This window comes from Podarcis gaigeae (genome assembly GCF_964106915.1).
Source record: "Podarcis gaigeae genome assembly, chromosome: 1".
Lineage (NCBI taxonomy): Eukaryota > Metazoa > Chordata > Lepidosauria > Squamata > Lacertidae > Podarcis > Podarcis gaigeae.
The window spans coordinates 101234609-101255364 of record NC_139678.1 but is presented as its reverse complement, the minus strand read 5'-3'; the positions used below and the strand labels follow the sequence as shown (position 1 = coordinate 101255364).

The following is a 20756-nucleotide window of genomic DNA, read 5'->3' as shown; positions in this document are numbered from 1 at the left end:
ATTGTGCTATAATCAACCCCCACTTTCTGACAGGGGTAAACACCATAGATCTTGGTTTGATCTTGTCTGTATTTGGAATTAAATGTAGCATGTACACTTGTTTACATCCCCTAGGCTTCTGTGTGTGTGCATGTGTGAAATTATATGCACTTAGTTCAAACTCAATATGCTACCACTGCAGCTGTGATTCTTGTTCCAGTTCCTGAAATGAATATTCCCCCCCCATTGGTACCTATGATGATCTCTGTGTTCTGAGGGATAATCTCAGCAGTACTTACAATCCATAAGGATTCTCTCCCCACCCCTGTTTTGTTATCATATGTCCAAAGTTTCAACCCACTAAACACACACTTTTTGTAAGTGTATAATAGCTAACCTCAGGCCACTAATAGATTTAACCTTGCACGTTTTGTAGATCTTTTAAAGTGTTATGGTTTGAAGGTCAACTTCTCTGTCTTACTGTAAAGGAAAGCAAAGAAAGGAATAAAATTAGAAAGAATTAATTCTTCAAAAAGTTTATACAAATCAAAACCCTGCAGTTTCACACTGAGAACAAAAGAAGCATATTAAACACCAAAGTTTATCAAGACAAATTAGGTCCCAGTTTCAAATTTTCTTTAATCTTTTGCATCTGAACGTTTTTTTGCCTCATGCTGTTTTCCCTAGTTAAATGTTAAAATGAATTCTAGCCAATACCATTGACTTCCTCCTTTAAAAATATTGAGACACATAATAAAAAATTAATTACTTCCCCTAATTTCCGTGTGATTCTTTAAAAAGATGTAAAATTCATTTAAAGTAAGTGGTGACTTTGTCTTTGAAGATCACGACAATTAACATGGATCAAAGCGTAGGTTCTGTAACGATGATAGCTTATTAGCATAATGAAATTAACTTAGAGACAAGAATCTTTAATAGGTACAACAAAAACGCTTTAATAATACTTGAAGAAAATTATGTATTTGCTAGAAGTACAACAGTTTCAGACTTTCGATCCAATTAATAAGTTGTTAATTAGCTTTTTTCCCCAAACAATGTGCACTTTAAGTTAACATCTGGCTACTGGATAACACTGTTCTGTGGTACTTTTTGAGATGGACAGTAGAATTGTAAATCTGTTTTACTGGAAACACATTTTGGGGCTCATCTTTGGGAAACAGATCTCATATTCCATAATCTATTTCCTCCTATATCCAAGCCAATTAAAGGAGAGGATTAATTCAATGATCTAGAGGGAGGAATGGGTAATGTCCTTAATTGTAGCTGTAGTGTCTGGTACATATGTCTGGGTTTCTCTGTTATATAGTTTCTATATTCCACAGTTTGTGTGCTTTTATATGGTGCTTTTGTGCTCATACCTCCTATGGAAGTAATTCTGCAATGAAAATACAAACACTTTCAAACTTTTTTTAAACGTAAAAATGCCCATTGGTTTTCATTTTTCAAATACTTCACAGAAGGTTTTGCTAAGAAGCTATCTACAGACTAGACTAAAAGCTGTTTGGGAGCAATGAACTTTTAGGATAACAGAGCAATTTAGCCCCTTTGCCTTCTGTACATCATTATATATAAACATAAGCCCTGTTCGCTTATTTCTTCTGATATGAAGAAAGGCATGGATGAAGGATTGGGGCCCTGCTGCAACCTCTATGCACTTATAGGCCCTTTGGTCACAGAACCTATCCGAAATCCATATCTTCTATTTGTCTAGGGCCTAGGCTAAAGAATCTTCATACAAAATCCTACATGCAGTGATACTGCTCCCCCCCCCCCCATATGATGTTCTGCGTTTGCCTGTTAAGGATTAATCTGTAGCGCAGCGAAGTCAAACGCAGAGTCAAAATTCACAGTAAAAAAGAAAAACTTTACTGAGGCAAACAAGACTTCTTTACAAACACTGTACAAGCAATAATGGAAGAGAGCAAAGTAAAAAGAAGAGCACACCGAGCCCATGTATTTATCCTTCCTTGCTCCATGTGACTTCCTGTAATTGAAACAATGTCTGTATAAGGAATGAGTCAGAGTGAGTCAGCTAGAAGAATGAATCTGCACTTTTCAGCATTTCCCAACACTTTACTGCTTCTACCCTCAAAGACCTTTGTCACATGACATAATTTACCTACTGTAAATAGAGTACCAGGAACACAATGTTTTTAAACTACTATGATGGGATTCAATAAAGTTTTCCTCAGACTCACTGAAATCAATGGCCCCCAGACATGTCCATTAATTTCAGTAGGTTTAACTTTGAATAAAACTTAGATGAATGCTGCCCTGCATTTATAAATCATTGATATTTTCCTTTTCAAATATGGCACAGCAAATTTATGATTGCTGAATTACCCCCAGCAGAATATTCTGCATTTGTTGGCTTCTCATAGCAATGGAGCTACTCCCTGCAATCCAATAGCAGGCTATGTAGTAAGGCACCACTTTGGTCAGTCATGTCAGTCATGTCCCCTGGAGAGAAGGAGTGAGGCAGCAGTGAAATCAATGTGGTGCAAGCACACTGGTGGTGCCAGTCCGGCAATCCTGCCACTGTATTTACACAGCATTGACCTCACCGCTGCCCCGCCCTTGCCTTCCGGTGAGCAGTAGCAACCTTCCCAACAGATTTTTCCCCCTTGTGACACAGCTTGTTTCTTCCCAATATGCAAACTAAGCAGGTGAAACTATAAGATCCCGCTTTTGTATACATAACTGAGGTTGGTGAACCTCAATAGATCAACATGGCTTCCTTTCAGTCTTTCAGTCCTTTGATTGAGAATGTAATCAAACCTCATGTGGGCAAGACATTCCCACCAAGAGGCAAGCTCCAAACCAGAAAGGAGATCAACCCAATTGGTCTCCTTTTTACTACGAGAGAGGCCAACCACTGTCCTCTCCAGTGGCCACTTCTGCAACCAACACAACTGCTACAAGCGGGCCAAAGCAGTCTAGAGTAATACAATCTCTGCATCTGATGGATTATTCCGTCAACTGTGAAGTACCATGGGTGGAAGCAACAGAGTCATTAAAACAGTACAGTGCCATTAGCTTCTCATTGCAGAAACGGGGGAGCCAAATAAGTTACTTCAGCCACCAGCCTAACCAGCAGCATCATTTGCACAAAAGCCAATAATGAGTTAATGTAGATTAATAGAGGGGTGTCTTCAACCTTAGCATTAACAGTGCCAAAGACTCACACATGTGAAGAAATTGACTACGAAAAATCTTGATCAATTTCTACAAAATCCTGACTAGAAGTCCAATTCCAAAATAATTTCTTGCAGTTGAGAAATATTTTAGGTCAGTTTTTCATTTCCTATTCCCTTTGAAATAACCCAATTTCCCTGTTAATATGTTGCTGTTGATGTTACTCCCTGCCTTCTGTGGCTGCTCTTAGTTGTGTCCTGGATTTGACTTTTCCCTGATGGCTCCATTCTTTTAATGCTGTTCTTTTCTGTTTTTGGAATAATTCATGTTGTGTGCTCCCATTTGTATGGAGTGAAAACAACCACAAGTAACTTTGAGGAGGATTTCACACACACACACACACACACTTTTCCTGCCATAAACTAGTTTCATGGAACTTCCACATTGGCCCTCGTGCTGGCATTGATGCTAGACTAAGGTATCTTAATTTGGACCTTGTAAGCCCATAAATCATGCTCACATTAAGACTGATTGATGCACCATATCTGTAAACAGGAAAGCAAACATCTCTTCCTGCACACACAAATTGTCCATTTTGGTTCCTGGTTTTCCTGCAAACCAGCCTGAAACAATGGATATCGCCCAAACACAAACACTTCTTCTAGCAGGAAGAATGGGAAGCCATGAAAAGTATGACTGGGTATGGAGGGAAGGGAACCAGAGGTGCCAAGTTGTGCCCAACATTGGGGAACCCCAGCATGCACCTATAACACGTTTGGCTGTTGCATTGGGAGGATGCCGAAAGCGGGAGGAGGCTGAGCGTGACTGGCCCTGTGGAGGAAGTGAGCTCAGTATAAGGGGCAGACTGGGGCAAGGCATGATGGGACTTGTAGTCCCCACTCACCCTGCCCCAGAGGCTGGACTGGGAGGTCCGGCAGAGGCAGAGATGCCGCAGCAGCATTCCTTTTGCCGCTTTCCTTTTGCCGCCACTCCAGGCTTTGGGGGTTCAGGTATATGGTTGCCTCCAACTCAAGAGGCCTGTGCTCGGCCTCCTCTGCCCCCTCAGCATGTGTGACTGTCACATCAGGAGGAAGCTGATTGTTGGAAGGAGGCCCCTCAGCCCTTACATGGAGGGGGCTGAAGACCCCTCAGCCCTATAGAGTTGGCGTCTGTGAAGGGAACAGAGTAACACAGGGAATTTTTATCCTTCTTCCTGCCCAAAATCAAGTGCCTCAACCTAGTACAGGAAAGTTATGTTAATGTGAATTCTGGCCTGTGTGACAGTACTGTGGAGCAAAGGTGAACTTTGCACTAGAAGTCCTTTCCCTTCCAGCGTCCATGCTCAGCCATTCTGTCACATTCTGTCCTTCTATTGCAGACTTTAGCGTATGGAACTAGGACTTTAGCATTTTGAAACAGGTTATAGCTCTATGGTAGAGCATCTGCTTGCATGCAGAAGGTCCCAGGTTCAACCCCCAGTTTTTCCAGGTAGGGCTGGAGAATTTGGTGAAATGGTGCCTGCCGATTCTTTGCCTGCAAATAGGATGGAGACTTTTGAGAGTCCACTTCTGCACAGCTCCAGTACTAAATATAAACTAATGTCTTCCCATTCCGCCCCCCCTCGGACTTCTCACAGGATCTCTTCTGAAAGCATTCCAAACAAGGATACAGCTACTACTGCAAAACATTTGTTCCACTGTCACCACTGCCAAGAAAGGACTGAAGCTGTGAAATCAAAACTTCAGAATCAAATTATGAAGTGAAAGCATTCCTGCAGTGCAAATCAGCTGTTGGGTGCTCTTTCTTTTGAGTGAAGGTAGGCTTGAGTGGGCAATGAGAGTAACCTGCCCAGATGCCCCCAGAAACCTAGCTCAGATTAAAGGAGATTCAACAAATTCAGACAGCATAGGTCTGTTACAGCCTCCCTCAGCCTGAAGTTTTGGTGTCCTGCTGATGTTTTGAACTACAAGTCTTATCACCTTTGACAGTTGGCCATGCTGACCAGGATTGGTAAGAGCTGTGGTCCAACATGTGGAGGACACTAGGTTGAGGAAGTCAGATCTATTTGCTGCTGTTAGCCAGAACAGCTGAATGTAATCTCCAAAAGCAGAGACAGCATACTTCTGAATGCCATATGCTAGGGTTGACTTCCCCAACTTGATACCTTCCACATGCTTTAAACTACAACTCCCATCATCCCCTGACCATTGGCCATGCCGGATAGGGCTGATGGGAGTTGCAGTTCAGACTTCATGTAAGGCACTACTTAAGAATCTTCCTCCGACTCCAAGCCACTATTTCAGAGCCCCAATAGTATAGTTTTCTTTACTACAATGGACCAGATAGGATAATATACTTGTGCGGATTGCTGTCCTAAGCATGGGATTGTGGGGTTGAGAGAGAGACTGCACCTTTCTTTCCTCTTCACCCTCTGTAACTATCCTCTGAAGTAGCTAGGCATCCCCAGATTTGCATGCTATTTGAGTGGGTAGTATGTGTGTAAAATCTGATGCGCAATGCCCCACATTCACAGCCAATTTCTCAATTTTACATGGGGTTTCAATTATACAACCAGGGTCAATGCATAATGGTTTTCACATGCACCTTTTTGACTGAATAAGTATGGCAATGGCAATGGAGAAAAAGCAGGAAGACAGGGTAGGAGTCCTGTGTGTTACATAGCAAATCTGACAATACAGTCTGCCACCCACCTTCCATTTTACCAGCTAGGGTGTAGCTTGCAGCTTTGTTTCTAATACAAAAGGAATGTAATTGTTGAAATGTGTAGTTATTTAATCCCTCTGTATTTTTGTGTTATGTACTGGCATACCAAAAACAAAACAAAACATTGGGGGAAGCATGAAATAGCAAACCACTCAAGTTAGTGTACTACGTTTCAGATATCGTTTAGTCCATGTTTTTAACATAACAACTCTACACATTTTCCAGTTAAGATGTGCAGAGCTGTAGTAGGATCGTGGCCCCTGCTCTTGATTCCACTCCATACACACATTGAGCATAACTTCTGGAAGGATCTGTCCATGTGCTCTGGAAAAGGCAAAGTCAGACACACACACACACACAAACACACACACACACCAAAAAAAACACAAAGACATATGTCTGTCTATGTGTATGGCGTTAGAGAATATCACAGTCTGGCAACTGTACTCCTTACTGATCTTCCCAAGTACCACCAGCAAACATTGTGGAAAGGTAGTTGTTAGGACACATGTGTGTTCATGCATGCACACACATACACCCCCCCACCCAACTGACAGCTGTAATAAGAAAATCCTCTTGGGATGTCCCTCTTAACTTACAAGTATCAAAACAAACCTTAATCAGGCAAGTTTCTGCTATTCCCTTTAGGCCATGAAGAGACTGAAGGTGAGAGGAGAATAAACACTGGGTGGTATGGGACAGTAATTAATTCCAGGCGTAAGGTACTGAATAGCAAAATCCTTCAAATGCAGCTCACAGCCAGCTTTTCTTCTTTACGTTATAATAAGAAGGAAGCTGAATGCAACAAAAGCAGATTGGTCCTGAATGTCTAATGCAGCCTTGCAAATAACAACTCACAGTTACTAGCCCATTTTTTTCAAAAAACTTTCCTGCTTGTCCACACACACTGATCCTCAGTTTTTTGTGGCTCTTGAAGAGCTTTCCTATTTAATTATCTGGAAGCCCGTCATAGGCAAGTGGCTATTTGCATACCTAGATTAATTCCATGGCCGTGGAATCTGTTACATAATGCTCCTAAAATGAATAATCCTGATCAGGGCTCCAGGCAGGTTGAAACAGGAACCTTGTAGCACTGTTCAGGCCTCTTTAGGCTGAAGCTTTTCAAGATGAAAGAACACTCTTCCAGAATAAAAATGACTACATGGTTTTACAATAAAGGGGCTACCTTGGACAACAGGAATCTGTCAGTGAAACAAGCAGACAGAATAGGGACTCATTTTTCTCTGAAGAATTTAGTGGTTGGTCAAATGGAATGCCATATATGAAATGTTTTGCCCATTTTACATCTGAAAATTGTTTTATTAGTGTGAACAAGCTGCTTCTTTAATGGAGGAATCCTTAGTAAATCCTAGCCCAGGTATCTTTTCCCTTTTTTTGGACTCACAACAAAGTGTGAGGGAGGACAAAAGCTCCCAGTTATTTCGCTTTTCCTTTCAACATAAAGAGACGGGTAAATGCTTGGTTTCATCATATGCAGAGCCCACATAATATTATCTGTCATGTGCAATTTTTGCAAAAGTACAGTTGAACAGGCAGAAATAACCTCAAGTGCTTTTTACAGACAGAGCTCATTCTTTTAAAAAGTATCTCTAAATGATGATGATGATGATCATAATAAGAAGCACCTGGGGGAAATTATTCCTCCACTACCCCTGGGTCTCCTCACATGAATATTCTTCATCTGGCCCCGGTTCTTGGCATGACTAAAGGCCCACTACGGGAGTCTGTATTCCTGAGATTTGTTCCACACTAAGAGTTAGCATAGAAATGTCTCACCAGCTATTGATCTACAGCTAATAACAGGCACACGAATATTGAAAGTTGGATACTGTTAGCAGAAATGCGGTTGACCTCATCACAGCCAATTCAATGTGTTGGAAAACTGGTCATTCTTGGGAAATAAGTGTAGGGCAGCCACTTGGTTAAGTTCTTGAAACTGCCCCCGACATAATGTGTTTCTCCCCAGGATTTCTGTTGGAATGATTCCTATGGGGAGAAGCTTGCAGGAAATGCCAGGGCTAGCGAAGCCTGAGAGTCCAGATGGATTCTTAAAGAAGGTTTGGAAAGCGGGAAACTGGGCTCCTGCTGTTTCCTGCTTATGGAAGATTCCTGAAAGATACATGTGGATTTACAGCCATGTGTGTTACTCCGTGGGAATGAAGCACTCCTGTGGAGGGTAGAAAAAAACTTTTTATTTTTTCAGAATTGGCCCTCTGACAGTGCTTACTCACAAACGTGCACATTGCCAAAATGGCAAACTAGTTTAGAGTTTGAGCTGCTTTTAACATCACCTCTTTCACTTTTGGCATTTGAAAAAAGTTCTAATAAAACAGTCTCAGAAGGGTTCCTTGCCTCAGGTTTTAAACAACTATAGTGTGAGGCATCAGTCTTGGCAAACTTTAACCCGTTGATGGACTGGTGGCATTCCAGCACCCTTGGGTTGGTATACAGATTCCTATAATTTCCAAGAAACCATTATTGGCACCAGAAATCAATCAGTACTGTGCCCAGAAATGGGGAAAGCAGCAGTGTGCTTGAACAGTGTGCTTCACTTCCTCTGACCAAGAGGCAGTTGTGGATTTTTGCTGTCCTGAGCCTCGGATGATCTGAAATATGTCCTGTAGTGGCTGGGGAAGCAGAATCAGAAACTCATGTTTCTAGCTTTCCTCAGGTCTGTGTTGACATGCAAACTGGGATTGTTGAGGATTCCAGAAAGATCAGTTGATTGCAAAGCCCAGTGTGGCTGATTCCAAGCGCTTGGAATTCACCAAAAATGAATTTGCTTGTAGTTTATGACACTGGAAACTAAAGCAAGTAAAGAGTTCTCCTTTTAGGACATACCCTTCTTGCATTTTTTAAATGAGAGGCTTTCGGGAGAATCGCAACCATATAAGCCATGTGAAGAAAGCACTCCCAAATTCTCTACATGCAGAGTAGACTTTCCTCAACAGCAGGATTTAAGGCTTCTGGTGTAAACTGCTTCCTCAGCTGCTTTCCACATCTCCTTGGTATTGCTGCCCATTGTGTTCAAAGAGGCCAAAGGAGTGACAAGTTTTATTACTGCTATAAGGAATGCCACAGAAACGGGACATAGTTCCCAAACTGAAACATTTCTTCATTATTTTGTAATGCTGGGAGTCTATCATTATTGCACTACTTGGCACATGTACGCCTGGAAAGGATGAGTGACTCCCAATATTTCAGCTTGACTTTACTTCTCTTCTCTCCCACACAAAAAATGGACATGCTGAGAAGGATTTCTGGACTGTAATGTAGGGGAAGCTTGTTCATTCTCCACCTTGATGGCAGAAGTATAGCTCTAAAAGGACTTTCATTTTTTTGGCTGGATTCATAGTGGCTGAACTGAGATCAGATTTTTGGCTCAGATGAATGACAAGTTTATATATTACAGGATAACGTTGATTTTGCTTCATAGTTTTTGAGGATTATTTTTTTCCTGTGAATTTTCCCTTTTGAATGAGAGACTGATTTGTTCTATGGAAGCCGAATTGTATACCAAGCTACATGTTTATTTGAAGCAGGGTGAGGTATCTAATAGAAAGTTGTCAGTCCTAGCATTCTTTTTCATTTTCATGCTGTCCTCATCCAACATGGCTGTAGCATGGCTAAGGTCCAGTGGTGTTACGGATTAAAGGTAGGTATATAAAGCACCCCTGGATGGTTAAGTCCAGTCAAAAGTGACTATGGCGTGTGGCGATCATCTCGCTTTTCAGACTAAGGGAGTCGGTGTTTGTCTACAGACAGCTTTCCAGGTCATGTGGCCAGCATGACTAAACCATTTCTGGCACAATGGAACACCATGACAAGTGCCAGTGCACACGGAAACACTCTTTACCTTCCTGCCACAGTGGTACCTAATTATCTACTTGCACTGGCATGCTTTCAAACTTCTAGGTTGGCAGAAGCTGGAACAGAGGAACAGGAGCTCACCCCATTGTGGGGATTCGAACCGCTGACGTTCCAATCGGCAAGCCCAAGAGGCTTAGTGGTTTAAACCACTGCTCTACCCAAGTCCCCTAACCCATGTTACGGATTAGGAATGCATGGCTGCATGGCTCTAGGATTTTTTCCCCCAGAGCCGAAGTGATAATATCTGCTGCAGTAGGTCAAGCAGACTCCTGTGAATGTGCTACAACCTCAGCCCCACCTCCTCCTCAGCTGCCTCTTCTTCCTCTCTCCCACTCAAGCCTGTTGCTTGTTCAGCATCCAACCACTTGTCTCCTCATGAAATCAGGTCTATGGTTACAAGGGGAGCTAACATTAGACTAAAGCAAGGGACCTAAGAGGAGAAGAAGGGAAATGGGAGAAAACCACTAGCCTTCTTCAACCTACCTGCAAATAGATAAATAGAGATAGATATATAGATGATAGATGATAGATAGATAGATAGATAGATAGATAGATAGATAGATAGATATAGATAGATGATAGATAGATAGATGATAGATAGATGATAGATACAGACAGACAGACAGACAGACAGATTTGTTAGGTTTTTGCAGCCAGGGCTACAAATGGTTTCAGATTGCACGTTTACCTTGTAACACAGCAGCATTCAATCTATTTGTAGCATTCTGATGATGTCACCTATTTTTTTCCATAAATTCTTAAGCAACCACAGTTAGGCTGATTAATTCCAAATTATTCTGCTGCCACCACATTTCACCTTCTGCCCTCTCTTAATTTGTTCTCTCAGAACAGCTGGATTTTTCCACTGGTTTTGATGAACAGAAAGTTCTGTTCTTTTTCATGCAAACCCTTTTCTCCACACACAGAGTTCTCTTACTAGGTTGTTTTTTTTTTTTTTTTTTTGCTTTGCTTTGTTGTTGTTTTCTGTTCAAACTCTCTTTTGTCTTCTGCTCCTATTCAATCATTGCCAGACCACGGGCACTTCACCAGCACCAGGGATAGGAAACCAGTGGACCACCAGATGTTTCAGAACTTCCACTGCCATTCATCCCAGCCTCCATGGCCAATAGCCAGGGATTATGGGACTTGTAGTCCAGAAACATCTGAAGGGTCCAAGGTTCTCCATCCCTGACACGATCAGCTCTTTCATCTCCCCATCTCTTGCAGAAACTTCCAGGCAATTACTTGAACTTTTCCCCCTGCCACCTCTTCTCTCTATGGTCAGTTCAGTGGCAAAGTACACATATGATGGAGATTCATAAATGCATCTCTGTCTCTTTAAAACATTTTCCAGTAGCATCCATGGGAGCAGTCCACTTCAGATTAAGATTGTGGCATGAGGGAGTGGGGTTCAACTCATGCCATTTCCTTGATTTAGAAATCCCCCTCAAGTGAAGCTGTAATTTTTACCAATAGAAGAAGAAAAAACATATTCTAGGCTTATTTTTTGTGCCTGGCTGAATTCCAGTTCATCAAATAGTTTAGCCCACAGATTGTCCCTCCCAAACACATCTCCTTCCTCTTCCGCTATTCCAGGTTAGAGATAGATAACAGCTTTTCAGAGTGAAGGGTTTGTGAAACAGCTAGTTGGCAAACATGTTTGGGAGTTTTGCATTGCTTCAAATATCTCCGTGACCAAAACTGATAGTCCAACAAATTTCAGTTATCATAAACGTCTTGTCACAACTATTATCTATACTGTTTTGATGCCTCGTTGTGGATGAACCGACCAGAACAAGACTAAAGTGTGGTGGGTCCTTATCCAAGAGATGTTGCTATCAGATGACGCAACCTTGACACTCCAAAGTAGCTTTACAGAGACTCATCAACCATTTTGTCCAAGCCTGCAGGGCGTTCGGCCTTACCATCAGCCTGACAAAAAACAGCATCCTGGGTCAAGACATCACCAGCACTCCATGTATCAGCATATACTTTGTGTTACAAAGATATCTGCAAACATGACATGATGCAAACATCAACCCACCGTGTGAGAATCCATTGCAGACAGCTGACTGGAGACAGGCAGTCAGGTCATGTATTCATAGCAGTGACCAGAGGAGGAATGACCACACTGGGAGGAGCTCATAGAGAAGAAATACCATGATGCATCTGCAGCAGCACAACCAGATGCCTTCATCTGCCCCAACTAAACATCTATCTCCCATATTGGTCTCTACAGAAACAGCAGATGCTGCAACCTTCCAACAGTTTGACTTCACCCCCAAAGGCGCACTCCTCCATTGTTTCTTGAGACAGACGGATGCCAACAAGAAGTTTGGGATAATGGGTCAGAAAGGGAATGTATCTCCTTTCCCTCTCCCTCCCTCCCCCCCTCAAAAAAAAAGAGCTTTCAGATTTTCTTTTTCCTTCCTTTGGGGCATCAGAAATTTAAAACAGAATGAGGGGTGGAGTAGAGTTGTAGTCAATAAAAAGGCCTTTGAGAAGATTAACCAAAAATTTGCTTAATGCCTAATAGCCATTTCCTAACCACATTACGGTTATTACCCCTGAGTGCTGTGGTTTTCTTTCCTTTTCTTAAGTCTTCCCTGCGAGTGTGTGGCATGCCTCACTTGTCTGAGTCATCTGTTCTGCAAACACCCTTAAGCAGTGCATCTTCCTCTCCTGGCTCTTTGCTGTGGATTGCATCGGTTGGGTGATGCGAACCCAGACCTGCCTTACTCAACGGCCACCGTGCACCCAATGGCCTTCTGGACCTTTCCAACCTGATGATTCTAATTATTCTCCAGATGGGAGAGCTATTCATTTCCTTGGAAGAGCAACTCTGCCGTTTGAGGCTGCCTTTATAGGACTCGAAATTTCAGACATATGACTTTGCTGGCACCTGGTCCTGCTCTTTGAAAGGCCATAAGAAAGAAATGAACTGCTTTTACGGGTTGCCAGTGCCTCTTCGCCCCCACCCACCCCCTGTTTGCAAACATTTCTTTAGCCAGTTGTGAAATAGCGCTAATAGTCACCAGCAAATATAATGAAAAGCAAACAGTTCTGATTTCCCAGTGTGGGTGGAAAGAACCTAGAGCACTGGTTTTGCTCTCAACAGTCAGAAAACTCTGCCATCTCTGAGCTGTTTAATTATTGAAATGAGCTGTAACAGGACACTGGGTTGTTGCCGAGGTCACTGTAGACTACTGGAAGTCAACTGACAAGCCGTTCTTGAGAGGCCTTCAAAGCCTGGGGCACTCTTTTAAAACCCACACACTGTTTCTCAAGCATTCAATCGCCGATAGGTAGTCTGATAAGTGGGACTGATTTGCATCGGGGAGGTCCAGTGGTGCTTTTCTTTTTTCTTTGAGGTTTTGTTTTAAGACAAGCCAAAATACGCTCAAGTGGTCACCGTGATGCTGTGATTCCCATGCCCTGTCACATTCCTTCAGAGAAGATCCCAGGCTTTTATCCTCCCCCCCCCCTTCCAGTTCACCCATCCCTCCCTCTGACCACGTGCCATCCAGGATGTAGACAAATTAATTCCAAGTGACCTACGTATGTGGGAGTGGACTATTTGGAAGCAAACAAGGAGGGAGAGGGAGGACGTATCTCTTGCCTTCACATTTTCATTAGCTCGTTCCCTGGATACAGTTTATTCGTGGCAATAAAAATTAAAAAGCTACACATTGTGTGATTCTGGAACAGTCTCGCTGCATTTGTGTTGGGGGGGGGGGGAATAGGGTCGGTCATTTAACATATTTAAGGTAACACTGAACCGAAAGTCTCCTGGTAAGAATCTGGAGGTTAAAATCCTAGAACTGTAGAGTTGGAAGGAAAACCAAGAGTAATCTAGTCCTACTCTCTGCAATGCAGGATTGGCCAGGGCGGCAGTGAGGTTGGCTCAAAGTGGTTGAAGGGAGACCTCAGAGGCATATGGGGGAAAGTTACTCAAAGATTGGGGGTGGGTTACCCTGTCACAATGGCTTCCTTCCACCCCTTCATTTTTGAAAAAAATCAATAGTTGTTATTTTCTTCTGCTGCTGCCACTGCCATACACAAAACCACAGAAAGTTATGCAAGGAAGAAGAGGGTGGAGTCTGCTGTACTCAGGTAAATTCCCCACAGTCCTTGGGGGGAATTTTCACCCGGCCCCTAAGTGCAAGTCTTTCTGCTTGCACAACGGAAATTTCCCCATTCTCCTCCACCTGGTGTACCTTCTACATATGTTCTGGAGGTTTTCCAAACCCTTTGGAGCAGCTTTCCAGAGGATGTGGGGTGCCTGCAGTAGGAGGAGAGTGAGGAAAGTTATTGTGCAAGCACAAGTCCTTGACTCTGGCCTAGCTCTAAGATAAATAGGAGGAGGAGGAGGAGGAGTTTGGATTTGATATCCTTCTTTATCACTACCCGAAGGAGTCTCAAAGCGGCTAACATTCTCCTTTCCCTTCCTCCCCCACAACAAACACTCTGTGAGGTGAGTGGGGCTGAAAGACTTCAAAGAAGTGTGACTAGCCCAAGGTCACCCAGCAGCTGCATGTGGAGGAGTGGAGACGCAAACCCAACCGGGTTTGCGTCTCCACTTCTCCACATGCAGCCTCATGGGTGACCATACAAAGTGTAGACCCATTCATAGACACCAGATTACGAGTCTATCGCTCCTAACCACTACACCACACTGGTGCATAGCAAAACTACAACCCTCTACAGGTTATGTATGAAGCTTAAATAACCACATGCGAGGGGGGGGGGGCATGGAGAGGTGCTAATTCCACCCTGTCACCATTCCAGTTGCCCTCCACAAGTTTGAAGCGGAGGGCTCCTGTACTTGTAGAGGCCCCTTGTGCATTTTAAAACCCTCGCTTTTCCAGGTCTTTAAAATGTAGGGGGAGCCTCCAGAAGGATCCCTGCTTCAGAAGATCCTGGAGGGCTCACAAAAAGTGACGAGAGCACAGACAAGGTCAGAGCTGGCACACTAATCCTTACAGCCCCCTCAAGTGTTGGCTTAGTACTAACGCAGAATGTCTGAAGAGGGCTCAGGACCGTTGCCTGTGGGCCAGTGGCCCAGAGGAAAAGGGATCTGGTCCTAGCACCCAGGCACCGCAGGCCTACGACATTGGTGCTACGGCATTCGTGCCACATCTCACTATCGTAGCATCATAAAAACAGGTTATACAAATGTTTAAAAGTTAGTTTCTCATTGCAGGTGGACTAATAAGACCCTGCATCCATACAAGAGGAGGGGGGGAAACACCATCTTTCCACGCAATGAGATTTAGAGAAAATTAGGGGGAAATGCAATTTCAGAATCTTCTCAAAAAGTAATGAACCTGTGGTTGTTTGACGGCACAGTAAAGTCTTCCAGGTTATCTAGGTGTGTGACATCAAGCTATGCGTCCACACTGGAACTTCTCTTGGACACTGGAGCTGCCAAACAAAGCCTTGAAGCCATGGAGAAGTGTACTGCAGTACTTCCTGGTGTCTATGAATGGGTCTACACTTTGAAAACCAATGGGTTCCTCATGAAAGTACAAATCCTGCAGACTTTGCTGTATCCCTAAGTAACGCCTACGGCTCATTGATTAATATTTTGGAGGTCCTGCCCTAGATAAATGAGATTGCCTTTAGGTTTTGACCCTGGCAAAGGGTAATGATTATTTTGATCGTGCGCACACTTCAATCCTGCGTCTCAAAATAAAATAAAATTACATTAAAGCTTTTTAATATCTGCAGAGCAGTAGCGAGTGTGCCAGGATTGGAGTGCTAAGGTGCTCATTTAGGTCTCGTACATCAGGCTCAGTGCTCGAATGAATCTGCACATTCTAGATATACTTAATAAAAAAAACCCACAACAGTGGAAAAAGTCACTCCAGTAGCCCACAAAAGCTCAATAATGCACCTCGTTCATTTATTGAATTTTGCACTTACAACTTTTAAACACATCCAACATCCTGAGAAGTTCCAAAGTGATGGTAGTACACTTACTATACAATGGGATGTATATTTCGTTTATGTTCAATGTCCAAGCCACACATTAAGCAAGACCACATTTTACCTCTTGTCTTTCCCCTCAACCGTAGTTTGGGATTCCCCTCCTCCCAAAGGTTTTAGCTCAGCACTGAATTTTGCACTTTTCAGGTCTGCCTATTAAAGGCAATAACGACCCGTATATATTTAGTTTTTCAAAGGAAATTAGGGTAACCTGATTTTTATTATTCCCCTAAGTCCTACAATCTCCAGAGTAATAACTTTTCCTGTTCTCTAATTTACTTTTACATTGCTGGAAACATTTACCATTTAGCTCAGAATCTCCCATGACCAATTGGGGCCTGGTGTTTGCTAGGTTCTGTGGAATGTAAGACCTTCTTTGCACAAGTTTACAAGAGACATAAAGGAGCTAATCTCTTTGTAAATTATGTGAACTGGAGTAAGTTCAATGCTTCATTCCCCCAGGTACCCAGTGACCACTCTTTGTCCCTGTTATTTAATCTGACAGTTAACCTTTCAAGGGCTGGTAGTCATTTTAGATTAACCTTTGTTTCTTAAAAAAAAATTAGCAGGCAATTTCCTTCTGGTTAATTTTTTGTTAATTGCTAATTTTTCCATAAGCATCTGATGGTCACCTCAATTCCTAAACTTCCATGCACTGTGATGTGCTACAGTTTTTGCTAATCTTATTGTTCTTGCTTGGTAAGAACTAGGGAGAAAATGTTTTTTAATGATATACATGTATTTATGGCATAATTTCCATTTATGATAAAAATTAATCCAGAAACCATTTCATATGCTAGAGATAGCACGTTAGACACAAAAATGAGTTTTTATAACAGATAGCCATCTCTAGAACACCAGAATCTTAGTAATTTATCAGTTTTCCTTTTAATTAAAACTCAAGTATAGTTTATGCACTGTTTGATTCAATGTCAACATATGGGATGCTTGCAAAGGGGGGGTGGATCTGGCTTTCTACTATATTTGCTGCAGTTTTCAGGACGACCAAGTTTGATGGGGTTTTCTAAATTACACTGCTGTTGTCTCAACATTCTCCGCTTAAAGCTCTTCTTTGTTATTTATATTTTATTAAAGCTTTTGACAGAGGTTAAACTTTTTTTTGCATGAAGTACAGAAATGAGAAACATTTGAATCATGCTCTTTGGTACCTGCTTCCTGCCTCCTCCACAGACCTTCTTTCTCTTTGCCTGCTTTTACGGCATTCAGTTTCTTCAGTGAAATAAATGAATGAAAATAAGGACAAAGAGTGTGTACTTGCACACACAGAGAGATTACAGAGTGGGATGGGGGCATATTCACATATACATCTAGTTTGATTCATTCAAGGTCTGTAAATGGACACATAGGAAAGTAGTTGACTTCAGCCCAAAGTAGACATCACACAAAAACGAGTGACTCATGGATAGGGTGTCTACTACCCTGGGTATGTTGTTGGACTTCAGCTGCCAACAGCCCCAGTCTGTATGGCCAATGGAATGGCTGGAGTTGTAGTCTGGCAATAACTGGAGGGGATCATAAGACCCGCCTCCTCCTTGATTTACAACAACATGAGAGTGGCCACTAATAATTAAACCCAAATCCTTCAGTGTTTAAAGCTTCCTTACTACAGTGGTAACTTGGTTTATGAACTTAATCCATTCCGGAAGTCCGCTCTCAAACCGAAACCGTTCTTAAACCAAGACGTGCTTTCCCTAACGAGGCCTCCCGCTGCCGGTGCCCTTTCACTGTTCGAATTTCGTCCTTAGACTGAGGTAAAGTTCTCAGACCAGGACACTATTTCCAGTTTTGCAGAGTTTGTAAACTGAATTGTTCTTAAACTGGACTGCTCTTAAACCAGGTACCACTGTACTTCCCTTCCCTTTTTTATCCATTGTTGCCTTTACTGAATAAGCATGCATAGAGCCAGACACTATATTTTTTGATAAACAAATCTGAGGTGTAGGGAGGGGTGGAGACATCTGTCAAGGAGGAATAAGCAACACACACACACACACAATTTTAATTTCTTGAACTCCTTCAAGACTACAGAGTGGTGTCTATGGATCAGAAATTTAAACAATTAAAATTGTCCTCCAGTACTAGGTTTTTTGGGGGGTTCTTTTTTATCCAACATCTTCATACACCCTTATTAAGTGCATAATGTCAAGGCCCTGTGAAAAGAGCGGGATTTGACTGAAAATTACACTTCCGTTCCTTCACGTCAGCTCTACCTCTTGCTGAAGCGATTCCTGCTACACCTCCATCTTGTCACTTTTGGTTTATACTGGTAATCTGCATCAGCCAATTATACGCAGCTTAACAATTACTCTTACAAAATGCTTAATGTCTGATATCCAGGACATAAGGTTACGTTAATATAATCTAACACATATTGAGGAAGCCTACCACACACAGATCTTGCCAATTAGTGCACAATTTTAACAAATCAACATTCATGCAATTAATAGAACACTTCATATTCCCTCTAATTTTGAGCTCTGCATGGGAATATGTTATCAGGAAGGAATGCAGAATCATTTATTTATACCTGATATGTGTTCCAATTGTACTGTGGAGTTGTTAAGAATTAGACTAGAAGTGCAGAAAGCACAGCTTTGTTGAGCCAACACTTAATAACCAACATGCCATTGTCAAGGCGAATTCACACTTGGAATTTATATAATGGCCACCATATGATGAAATGTAGCCAAACTTGTCACATGGGCAGTGCTTTGTTTGGTAAAAAAACATATGCCAATACTCATATATTGATAATAGTGCTGTGGGTTCCAGCACAAAATGGCTGCCATGCTGTTCTAGTACTGTTCTATACTGGTGAGTACTGTCTCAAAAAAATATCTGCACATGGGTTTCACCTTCAAGTATTAGGCAATTTACTGAAGTGTAATTGAAATTGTTCATGACAATTCATCATGTGGTGTGATGACTGACTCAAATTTCACACAATCATGGTATCAAGTGATAACTGCACATATATGGATAACGTGATTTTTTGTGAACTTGAGTCTATACATTCAGAAAACATAGTAATCATTTATTTTATTGAAAATATTTGTATATAGCTTTTCTACTTTGAAAATATACAAAGTGACATGGTTCTGCTGTGATTGCACCACCTCAAATTGCAGGGGAGATATGGCCAAATGCTTTTTGCATAACACAAACTCCCTGCCCATGGAAAGTTAGCATATCGGCGAGGAGGGTTACAGTCAAACCTCGGCTCCTGAACGCCTCCGTTACCATATGTTTCGGCTCCCGAACGCTGAAAACCCAGAAGTGTTCTGGTTTTTGAATGTTTTTCAGAAGTTGAACGTCCAACGCGGCTACCACTTTAGTGCAGGAAGCTCCTGCAGCCAATCAGAAGTCGCACCTCAGTTGTCTAATATTTTGGAAGCTGAATGGACTTCCAGAATGGATTAAGTTTGACAACTAAGGTTTGACTGTATATCAAACTGTTTCTGTGTTTTTAATGTGGGGAAGCATTCAAATACTTGCAAGCCTCCGCTATTATCAGGTACAGTTCCAGAAGGACCACAGGTACTGTACACTTCTTCAGGACATGAACTGGCTCTTTGCTTGTGAACACAGCCTAATCAATGACTGCAGTTGTGTATTAATAGTTTTTCATTTTCCATCCAAGGGATGGCATCAGGGGTCAGCCTCCTTGTCCTGCTGCCAGTTCATTTGTCACTTGTAAGCAATTGAAATGAGCAGAACCTTCACTCCCCTTGCTCTGTCCCATCTGGAGTGCTGTGTGGATTGGGAGATGGAGCTAAAGGACAGCAGCAACAGTGAGGAGGAGGTGGTCCATCATTCTCAAAGGCTCCTCATAACTTGGCACCACCATCACTATTTTTGTTCTCATGCATATATTTAAAAGATCTGCCACCTTACATGGCAATGCCCTTTCAAGGTGGTATACTGAAATAAAAGTATAATTCAATAATGTCACATCCAAACACCAGTCTCAATGCCAGCCAACAGGGAATAACAACAGATTAATCAACTTCATTTTGTGCCTCTTTTTAGACTTGGATGTGTGTACATTGCCACAAATGAAACAACCAGCAGATTAAAAATCTAAAGCATTATATATATATATATATATATATATATATATATTAAACCCCAGCTAAAACAGATAGCCTTCAATGCCTTTTTGACCAGCCACATAGTCCTTGGGAGGGGATTCCATTAAAATAGGTACCACAACTAGAAAGGACTTGTCTCTATTGTTTACCGGTCCTTCTGCTCTTAACAGCAGGACAATATGCATGGACACATGGATGAAGGTGATCCATAAGAATCCATAAGAGCTCTGTTGGATCAGGTCAAAGGCCCATCCAGCCTAGCATCCTGCTTTCAATTATCCAACCAGATGCATATGGGAAGCCTTCAAGCAAGACCCGAGTGCCATACATCAAGGAAAATCCTGACATGTCCGGGTTTTCAGATGTAAAAATGGCGTAAGACGGGAATTTCTGCAAACCGGCAAAATGTCAGGGGGAAACCGGCGGTAACACAATGGAAAAAGCAACAGAAACAACAACAACAAAATCTCAACAATTTTCATGGTTTGCTACTCTTTGAATGGGGCCTGAAAATATACTGGTAACCAGTGCAACTGCTACATTATCACAATATGATCCTACCATCTGTCCCCAAAAGAGCAATTAAGTGGCCATATTTATGTACCAGTTGAAATTTTTGAATTGTCTTCAAAGGCAATTTCACATGGAGTACAGTACTCTAATCTGGATATGAGTGTTTGCAGTATTGAGGTGACACACGTGTGTGTGTGTGTGTGAGAGAGAGAGAGAGAGAGAGAGAGAGAGAATATAAGTAACATTCTAATGCCTTCATCTCATTAATTTCACCACAAGAGAGTGGGATTGACAAACAGAAGTGATGGGAAAGCTTTTTCAGGAACAGGGGGGAGCATGGCAGAAGACCCAGAGATGCAAGCAAAAGAATGGAGTAAGAGAAGACAGTATTGG

General features: G+C 42.2%; 1 long non-coding RNA gene across 1 annotated transcript in view; it reads left to right on the top strand.

Moving 5' to 3' along the window:
* The window catches only part of LOC310833708, a 28140-nt gene extending 7967 nt beyond the window's left edge, over positions 1-20173 (top strand). The window contains exons 2-3 of the long non-coding RNA XR_014558890.1: positions 4772-4951; positions 20021-20173. This is a non-coding gene — a long non-coding RNA (uncharacterized lncRNA). The remainder of the gene's footprint in view (positions 1-4771; positions 4952-20020) is intronic.
* Positions 20174-20756: the final 583 nt, after the last annotated feature.